The sequence below is a fragment of the Miscanthus floridulus genome, chromosome 3 (assembly GCF_019320115.1).
Source record: "Miscanthus floridulus cultivar M001 chromosome 3, ASM1932011v1, whole genome shotgun sequence".
Classification (NCBI taxonomy): domain Eukaryota; kingdom Viridiplantae; phylum Streptophyta; class Magnoliopsida; order Poales; family Poaceae; genus Miscanthus; species Miscanthus floridulus.
Window position 1 is genome coordinate 114,683,365 of NC_089582.1, and position 10,834 is coordinate 114,694,198.

The 10,834-nt window shown below is 39.6% G+C and overlaps 1 long non-coding RNA gene across 2 annotated transcripts; it reads left to right on the top strand.

The window, feature by feature from the left end:
* Nucleotides 1-5,046: 5,046 nt before the first annotated feature.
* Nucleotides 5,047-10,670, top strand: LOC136546571 (uncharacterized). 2 transcript variants are annotated; one of them, XR_010781403.1, is made up of 7 exons: nucleotides 5,047-5,509; nucleotides 6,635-6,786; nucleotides 8,028-8,306; nucleotides 9,318-9,373; nucleotides 9,484-9,537; nucleotides 9,928-10,218; nucleotides 10,303-10,670. It is a non-coding gene; the product is annotated as an uncharacterized lncRNA (long non-coding RNA). The 2 variants fall into 2 exon arrangements; XR_010781402.1 differs by lacking the exons at nucleotides 5,047-5,509; nucleotides 6,635-6,786 and having other exon boundaries at nucleotides 7,455-8,306.
* The last annotated feature ends 164 nt before the right edge of the window (nucleotides 10,671-10,834 follow it).

Below are 10,834 nucleotides of genomic sequence, written 5' to 3' on the forward strand. Positions count from 1 at the left end.
GTAGATGGCAAGGACAGCCACCTACAGCAGAACGGCCAATGTGCACGACAGGCAGCAGATGTATAACGAGGCAAGCATGGAAGGAAAGGTAGTTCGGTCACAGTTCCTATGAATTGACTACGTTTTTTTCACCTACGCGCGCGCAATGTTGCTCCACTGGTTTGGGTAGCTGCAGCCTGTGTAGTAGACGAAGCAGAAAAAATATTCATATTTCTTCTTTCTGATATTTTTTTGGGGTATCACATTTTTGTTTGGTTCAATTTATTTGGCTTCGTTCATTCCTTCACTTCAGTCATCGGTGCTTTTCTCATGTTCTCTTACATCGTGCAGTTTCTTTACATCGGTGCGGTTTCAAATTAGATGTGATCAGCAAAACAAAAACATTCACTTAATTGCCACCTCAAGATTTGTTCATTTGATACATTTTTGCCGGCAATTTCCAGGCCAGAATTCAGGAGGGAAACTGGATTGAATATATATGGATCCGGGGCTGCCAAAATGTTGGTGAGTAAATACTTATTGCATCTGTTAGTTCTTCTAGCTAGAGCTTATTTGGGCAGGGCTTCATGTTGTACAAACTGAATTAAAATCTCTTTCATGTACATCTCCAGCAATTTTTATTCTTATGGTAGTCCATTTACTCATCTAATATTTTATTAACCTACATGTGCGAACTGAGCTAAAATATTTCTCATGTATGAACTGAGCTAACCCACTGTTCTTATGTCAGGCCATTTACATGTATGAACTGAGCTAACATAACAGAAAGCAAACTGATATTTCTCATGATGTAACCACTGATGCAGAATAATTAATGGAAATATGTTCAGTACTCTTTGCGACCTCAGTTTCACCCTTTTTAGATCATAAACTTTGTACTTGCTGATGCTTTGCTAACTTATTCTAAGTATTTGTGGTGTGAAGAAAAAAAAACTACTATATCTACAGATTCAGTATGGTTGTCTTCTGAAATTTTTCCTGCTATTATAGATGGTGAGGTCGATAGGATCGGCAGAACTACATGCTAAATTTATACAGTGCACTCTTCAAACTTTGGCTTTATAATATGTTTGCAAAACCACCAATTCTGTCCTATGGGCCTATAATATTTCATTTGTTCTACAAAGACTCTAGGTAATTGTATCATTCACTCTTATACTGCTAATAAGACTTAAACACGTGGTGTACAATGAGCTACTTTCCTTTGGCCTTCTACCACCCATGAGTTGTTATAGACAAATTTACTTGATGCAAGCATATATATCCCTGGATTATTCCACAATAAAAAGGAAATTAAGTCCATAGGTGCTAATTTGTAATAGTTATATGAGTGGAAACACATGCCTTTATTTTTTTCATGCTCTGAATTATTTCAGATTTCAATGGAATGAGTGTGTACTTTCATCACAATTTGAGCTTTAGACCTACTGAATCATTGGTGATTTATACATGTAAGTATTATGTCAATTAGTTTCGAATTACGCATGTTGATTTACGAAAATAAACATTTAAGTTACTGCCTCATACATGACTGACCAAGATTTATCTGAATCAGTTGTGTTTTCTTTATAGCTATCTTAGTTCACAGCTATTGGTCTGCTGCTGCCTTCACTCAACCTAAATGAGGGAATGGAGTGCTTCATTAAAAAAGAACATGATCCTTACCATCAGCGAGGATGGAGGGAACATGAGCATTTGAACTGTCTTTTGCTTTTGAGTCTTGATGCCACTTCACTCAAGGCACCTAAACAACCTCAATACTATATTAGAATATGTTGATATAATGGTTTAGACAGATTTTTATTACATGCAGAACTAAAAATATTGGAGCCCAAATTTAGAACCACGTAGTACCTTTTATGATACCCTGATTGCTTTAGCGATGTCTTTGTGCTGGGCCATCAACCACGTAATCTCGTGATGATACTCTGCGTCCATACCACACCTATACTGCTTTAGCCTCCATCTTTGGTCCATGGTTCACTTTGGTTGGGCAGTAGCAGTACACAGTAGCTCCTTTCTTTGCCACTTGGGTGGCTATTACTGTCCAGGCATCTCACTATTAATAATTGGATTAGATTCATGTATAGAATTGAGACTACGCTCTCAATTTTTGATTTGTATGGCTGCTGTTTTTTTTACAAAAAGAGCAAGGCTTTTGCCTAAATAGACAGTTCAAACTTACGGCAAGTTAAAATATATATAATGGACAAACTTTTGATCCATTAGTTTCCAGAAAGTATAACCATAGCCTACCTAAATTTTGCGGATGGTAGACCATCTAGATTTCAGTTATATTCGGTGTGGGGAAACTGTCACCGCAATTGCTAGCTAACAACTCTAGATGGCCTGCATATTGGTTGATAAACCTGTCCATAATTATGTTTCCTGTATTGCTAATGTTTCCTATGTATTGTAGTGACTTCTTGTTAGCTTGTTGGCTGCACGGTCGAAATGACAGGTCCTTATACAATGCTAGCCCAATTCTATTTTCAGTTTCCCCACTAATTTCTTTGCTCCTTGCGGTGCAGTGAATAGCCGGTATTTCGCATCAATTCGCTTAGCAAGTAGTTTTCAGAGACGCTCTCTTATTTTGGTAAGAAACCTACTTTGGGCCTCTACCTATCTTCATCACCTACCACATACAAATTATTTTAGCTTAGCACCATTTTTCAGTCCAGGTAGATGCCTTTTAGGCCTCGAAATAATATCATCTTATTTGCCAATGGCTGTATCAAATTGGTAAGATAATTTTACATTGTTTGTGACGAAGCACTGATACTTAGGTTATGTAGAGTCTCATGTGTTACTTGGGGACACCCATTTCGGCATCGAGTGCAAAAAGCCCGTGCCAGCCACCATAGGCCATCTGATGGTATGTATTACCTGAACCACATACCCATTATATACTGATGGTATGGTATCGATCACTGAAACTATGCTGAAAGCCTCTTTGTTTATGATATGGTGTTCTAAGCATTTGGATTTATTTTTCTGATTCAAAAACCGGATTCATTTTTCATCTTCCCTATACGATGTCATTGTTTCTGTATGATTTATTTCACATTCTGATATGCGGATGTACCTCATATTTTTTGATACACATACTGTGCAAGTTAGAAATAGAAAAATGGAAACGCCGTCCTTTTTTTACATGTACTTTGACTGATATGAGTTATGTTCAGAATTAATTCGTAATGACATTAATCTCACATCCTTTTTTTTGTTTCCAGAAATAATCACAGAAGGCCGTAATGTTACAGGGTGCTCCAAGTATTTTGTGCCTCCTTTTGTTCGGCATTGTCCCTTAACTGATCTTCATCTATGTTTTGCTATAGTAATCAGTGTTATTCTAAACGTTAAACGGTAAACAGTCGATCACCTACCGTATAGCCCATTATTCAGACAAAACGGGTGTTTAAACGGGAAAAACAACCATTTAAACGGTCAAAACAACCAATTAAACAGAAACGGTGTACCACCGTTTAGCGTTTAAACGGTGTGTAAACGGGCTAAATAGCCCTTTAGGCGAACAGTGATAGTAATCGACATCAAACCATGCATGCCTTGCTGCGGCTTAACACCAAATGGAGCAATGCCATGGGTGTTCCAAGTATTTTGTTTTCCTTTTTTTAGGCATTGTCCCTTGACTGATCTTTATCTATATTTCCTACAGTAATCGACATCAACCGATATATGTTTTACTGCAGCTCCGCGCCGAAGGGAGCAATGCCATATTCCTAGATTCAATATATATTTTCAAAAGTAAACTTACATGGGCCAACCAACGCGTGCTAGGGCGCGCGCCTTATACTAGTTTCAACAAAACAAAGATGGCCTCCTCCTCCAGCAGGGGCACCATCCACGTCGCCCAAAATAGCCTCGTCCGTCCGATCAGCTACAAACGGCGGGGGGCTCCCGGATGGCCAGATGGGCCACGTCGCCCGAAAACCATTTGCTTTCTCCAATAAATTGGCCCCTCCCTTCTCAGAAAAAAAAACACCATCCGCTCGTCTCTCCTCCCCACCCCGTCGCTCCTCCCAGCACCCGACGCGGCGGTAGCTGTGGCGGCGGCGCCGCCCACGGCCGCCCTTCCCCTCTCTCCTTCCCTCTCCTCCAGCGTTGCGGCGTGCTGGACGGGCCAGACTTCGGCCTCGTCATCGCGCGGTGGCTACGGCGTCGGTGCCCTCCACGCGAAACCCTAGGTGCCTCTTCCCGGCCGCTGCCGGCTGCGGCGTACCTCCTCTTCCTCTCCCTCTCTCTCCTGGGGTGCCAGCGCTACAGCAGGCCCCGACCGCACCAGCTTCCCTGCGTCGCGCGCGTCCATGGGCCCTAGCGGTGGGCAAGGCGAGACCGGCCGGCCATGGCGTCACGCCCCTACCCATGCCGGCGTCGAGCCTCCCCAGCTTCGTTGCGGCCGTCGGCCGGGCCTCGCTGCTGGGAGCAGCCGGTGCGCTCTCCTTTGCGCACCCTCTCTCTTCTCCCGATGCGGCTTCCTATGGTGGGCGCCCCAGGTGCTGGTCGGCCTTGGCGGTGCCGCGGTTAGCACGCAGCACTCTCAGGTGTTCCTGTTTCCTCTTATTCTCTAATTTTGCTTTTGTCTCCATGATTTCTCACCATATTGCCATGAATACATTCTCTAGGGTTTGGCCTATGCCTACTGCTGTGATGTTTGCCTGCTTACAGTGTATCAAACCTGCTATCTGTCCTTGGAATTTGTTTTCACTTATATATACATCTATTTTTACCCTGATGCTCGGTGCACGTGATGGAAATATTTTTTTTGCTGTATGGCCTGTGATGAAAATGAACTCTTCTTTAACCTTACAAATGCGAAGCCCTCCCTGGGATTTGAGATCTTTTGTTTCGTTTATGTCGAAGCTACTGTTTTTAGCCTGGTGCTCCATGCACGTGATGGAAATATTTTTTCCCCGTATGGCCTGTGATGAAAATGAACTCGTTGGCCAGCCCATCCACGTCTCCTAGAATTCTTTCATTGGACCGCTTCAGCGACATGTCACCACCTGCTTTCCTGATTGGTACACCTTGCCCATCAAGATCCTGTGAGAGACTCGGCATTTTCCATTTACTTTGGTGCCTTGATACTCCAGGATCATGGTTAAATGATGATTCATAGATTTTTGAGGCCGCTACAATTTGTCAAGGTTTCCTTCATCATATTATCTGCGGCCTTTGCCTTGCACCCTGTTTTTTCGCCTTTGTGGTTGTGCCTGTGCCCATGATCATGGTTAAATGATGATTCATATATTTCTGAGGCCTCTAAAATTTGTAAAGGTTTCCTTCATGATATTATCTGGGGCCATTGCCTTGCACCCTGTTTTTTCGCCTTTATGGTTGTGCCTGTGCTTTATGTGCCTCCTCCAGTTCCTCCTTCATTCCATCTTCTCCTTTGTGCAGGTGAATGAGCAAGAGATGCTTCAGGCCCGTGGTGCACGCATGGAGCTGGACACACATGCCTAACCATCTAAGGGTTTGATGATCTACACATGTAACTGATTTACAGTACTGACTTGATTTTATATAGCTTTCAGTTTCATTCAATGAAATTAGCCACATCTATTGTTGTGTTGTCGTCTCAGTAAAAGTTCTATTTTCCTGTTGGTGTGTCAAACCTAATATTTTTGGGTGAGCTAAAAGTTCTCCGCATATGATACAAATTCTTGAGAATATATGGTTAGCATGGGCTATAACAAATTTATTTATACATGCTTATGAAGAGTAGACTGATCTACTAATTAGTTTTCTCCTAGCAGAGATCAACAATAATGCACTTACACATTCTGTGACGCTGTTATATAAATGCTTTGTCAAAAAAATTAGCCTGAGTCTGGTCCTATTCATTTGTGCAGCTTTGTGCAATTGATTTTTTTCTGCTACATCAGGGTTACTAATTTGATATAGTTTTGGATTTATGATTAGTTTTGGGTTCATTTTCACCCAGTCGTCGCATTATCTGTTGTTATGTAAGGTTTTCTCACATGCTATGCTAAACAGAGAATACATATCGCTAGATGACAATGGTCCTGAATAGCAAATAGTAAAGAATTATACCATCGCTTTCCTGTCCTCAGGTTTTTGCTGCTATGAATACGGTGCACTCCTATGAACATGTTAGATTCGTACGGTGCGTTCTTCGAAGTTTCAGTTTACATATGTTCACAGACCACCACTTCATACATGCATGTTTTTACCGCTAAAGAGATATATAGCCAAATTTGCTTAAAAAGGAATGTGTTAATTTCTAATAGTGATACGAGTGCAACAAACACATGCATCAATTTTTTCCATACTCTATTTTTGATATATTCTGGACAATTATTGCTATTTATTTAGAACTACGTCTTTGTGGTTACAAGTAAAAAAAATTCTATATATATTCCTTACAACTACATCTTCAATAGTTCCAACTTAGTCTACTTGATTTGCACTGGAGCATTACTTTGTTCTCATGCTCGCTGCGTTCAGGCATGCATATGTTACTTCTTCCAATCATTGGGTGCTTAATGTATGTTTCCTGCACAGCCAAACTTTCAGTATGTTCGTGTGGAATTTGTCCTTACATATTTTGGGTGCTTTTCTCATTATTTTGCTTGGCATCTCTTTGATTTTACAGGCTGCAATTTAATTTGTGAATACATAACAGAATGCTGCACTGAATGGATGCATTCACAACCTCTATAAACTAAGTGGGTGCCTCAGAGTATTGCTCTTCAAACACCATGGGCCAATGTATCCACTTTGCGTCTTCACCTTATCCTTTCTGAGGTAACTATCGATCCTCTTGCAATCCTTTGGACTGATAACAAACTGCAATAATAGGGGATACAAGTACTCTCCAATTTTTATCCCTGCACACTCATTTTCTTTCTATGCTTGCTCTAGGTCATGCGCTCCAGATCCAAATTTGAGACTATCATGCATGTAGATTGAGACACTACTATATAGTCTGTAGCTTTCTTCATATTAGATTTAGTTTTTTTTTTTTGGCTATCCATCAAAGCAATGACATTCCGATAAGTCATTTTAGATTAACCTAATGAACATGACCTTATTCCACCTGATTCCACTAAATTCATTGTTCTTTTTAAATGGGAAAGCTGCAGACTATATATTGTCCATAACAGATCCATTCGTTTTCTTGCAATGGGAACACATGTGTGTCTTCGATTGGCAAAATATGTTGTTCTTTCCCTAAATTTGATCCTTGTTTATGACGGCACACCTGATTGTTCCCATTAATCCCCATCCCCATCTCCATATTTGTTTTCCATATCCATACATCTGTAAATGGAAAACAGCTCTGTAAATACAATGCTCTGTTCTATTTCTTCCTCCCTAAGATTTTGATTTGATTATGCCTCTGATCCCTTTAATTCATTTTTTCTGGGTACGTAATTATTTTTATTATACGTAGGGTTGCTGCTCTGGAAAAAAAACTCTCTTAAAGGTAGTGTTCTAGGTAGCAGTCACTATATTATTTGAGCATTTTGCTCAAGTAATTGCATATATTTATTATGTTAATAATTAATATCAATATCATTACATGATTGCCTGCTAATTTATTATAGTTTCTAATACCAGTGTATGATTGCCTACTTACTTATTATATATAGTTATCCCCTCCCAAAAGAGGTTGGCAAGCCGATATTTATACATTTCCTTTTCCATTTTCTTTTGCACAAATTCCTTGTTTGAACCATGGCTTAGACCGCCAGTACACACTTCTACCTCTTTGATGATTCAATTCACCATCACAACTGAACTGGTTTGATGACAATCACATCACATTTGCCAGTGCCTAACATTTATCATCGCATCTTGGGCTTACCAATCTTTCAAAGCTCGGTTCTACCACGATGGTGTAAGGTTCACTTACTACAATGATACCTACCGCTTGTGCTTTTAGTCATGCTGATAGACATGTCTATTGGTTAACCTTTGCTAAATACCTGTATTGTTAATCATGCTATATGCACTAACCCTAGCTATATATTGTCCAATTGCAGGTTCGGCCTCCTGAGGTCCTGAAGAAAGAGGAGGGGTTCGGCTAATTTTTGAGATATCATTTTGGTCAGTTCTTGTGACTCCTCTGCTTGTGAAGTGTTTGCACATTCTGTCCACTGCAATCAGATTAGAAACCAGCTGAATGGATTCTTATGTAAATTCTCCTATCTCCTGATTTGCAAAATGAATCATATTGTTTCAGAATTTTGCTTTATTTGTTGCAGCCCGGTGTATAAACACTAACGTTGCCATGTTTCGTACGGTCCCCTACTCCATAGAAGGTATGATGCTACCTCCGAATAATGGTGCTCTATTTTTATAGTACAATTATTTTATATGCAATGATGTCAAAGCTTGATTCCTTTATAAAGCAATGGTCTCAGATCTTAAATGCGTTTAGTTGTTGAGATAGAATAGAACGGATCAATGAAATTTAGTGATTTGACTATGTCCATGGCCAGTTGGTGCTTGGTAAAATCCATTACAAATTCCTCAATTATTTCTATGTGGTTTTGTTAGAAATTAAATTCACTTAATTACTTCTACCTATTTTTTAGCCTTTTTTTGTTCAGTTAGATTTCCTGCTTATCCAGTTCATTGCTGAGCCAACAAACATGATGTTAGATCTTTATCAGATTCGAAATGTAGAGTTTTCTTAATGACTGATACTGTAACGGTTACAAACCATAATTCAATTTTTTTAGTTCAGCAACAGCAAGGATTCAATGCATGATTTAGGTTGCTCACAATTAACTTAATTTTTCGTCATGGCCAAAGTTGGATGAAAATTACAAAAGAATGATTTCGGGTTTGTGCATCATTAATAGTCCATTCAGACATAGAAGAAGCCTTCAGCTGGTATATGATGCCTGTCGTTGCTCTGTTCGAAAATAATAAGTTTGTTACCACATTAAAGCTGATGTCTTCAAATCAGTGTTTTTAAAGTTTAGTGTTGTCATCTCCCATTGTTCTCATGTATATACAACGACATTGGTTGACAATGTCTAGGTATAAATAGTATATGAAAAAAATGGTCCACTTAATAATGAGAGCCAGTACAAAATATTTTGCTAATGGGGTTCGGATTTGCTAGGTGTTCTACTTGCAGCATATTTGTACAGTGAAACTGGTCCAAGAATATTGAGGGAGCCATTTTAAAATCAATTCTGTTTTTACAATCCTATGACTGAAAAATGATGTCTTCACATGATTTGTTGGTCGTTCTATTACTGACCACACCCAAAACCTGATGATGTATCTATTTCTATTCATCTCTGTCTACTTTCTTGCAGGTCTGAAACAACTTCAACTAAGGTCCTGTGGAGCAACTAGATTAGAAAGTGAACTGGTGAGCTCATTTGCTTCTATAGACTGCTATAAGCGAATTTCTATTCCATTAAATGATGTCCTATGGATCAACTACCCCATTAAATGATTTATTCAGCAATTATTATGTAGGCTGCCATAAGCAAATTTCTATTCTACAGCAAACTTCGCCTGGTTTATTTACAGGTTTGCAGCTGCCTTGCTATCCATTTACAGTAGGAATTTTGTAGCTATTTTTTATTGCAAAAAAGACCACGAGTTTACATCTCATGCTTGGGCATAATTAATAAGCCTGAAATCTATTTGTTATACCTGATTAGCTACTATGCAAAATCAGTAGGATGGTACCCTTGCTTATAGTCTCAGTTTGTGCCTTTCAAAGTAGCTATCTTGTCTACTTGCACAATTGCTTAAATTTACATATTACATGAAATTTATTGTATATCCGGAACAATTGCTTAGTATACCTGAAACAAATGCTTCCACAACTTTCGCAAACAAATACTATTTTATGGATTTTATCTTGCTTAATAAAACTGATGGATTTTATCTTGCTTAATAAAACTGCTTCTTCAGGACAACAGTTGAGGAGACAGTAAGGGTGCTAAATGGAGGCATGGGATCGTACACTCACACATAAGTTTTTACCTCTAATTTGTGTGCCCTTTAATTAGTGCTTGAGTTGACATCCCCTTTGATGAAATTATGTTCCACCCTTCGTAAGAGCTGACACAGTGGAATGGTAGCTATTTTGATCCATGACTTTATGCTCGGCCCCCTCAAGATCCTGCCATGTACGCTTACACAAGATATCCAGGAGATGGAAATTACAAGCAACAGCCACCACAGCAGGTCCCTGCACAACAGGTAACCATGTTTCTAAAAGACCTACAACAACAGTTCAGTCGTGCAGCTGTGTTGCACTAAGATGGCTTGTTTCTCCCTTCGCAGTAAAAATAATGGAGACACAAGCAGAATTATTTGCAAAGCTGCCGCACTGTACTTGGGAGAACAACCTCAATGCGTTATTGGCATGAGAAACTCTCATTACCTTTTGAGCTGCTATATGTGTGTAACCTTTGCCACAACTATGATTCTCTAAACTGCTTTGCAGTCAATAGACTGACCCATTCAAGAAAGTTGCTGCTGTTAATAGCCTAAATGGCTTTTCGGAGTTTTTTTTGCTGCAAGCTGAATTTGCTGCTTCTTTTTAGCATCATGAACCTGTACTTTACATTGAACACTTGGATCACTGTTCCGAGCTGCTGGTTCAAGTGTTTGGAAATTGTAACCTGTTGCACAGTGTCTTTGAATGACAATGTCTGCTGAGGTGCATCTTCTATCTGGAAGTTGATTTGCAATTTATATCGTACAATATAATTGCAACTGACTGTATCTTATAAACCTAAAGATATTCATTTGCGATCTCGCGTGGGGGCGCGGCCTATGTATAATTAGAACTATGAACCTTGACTGTAATATT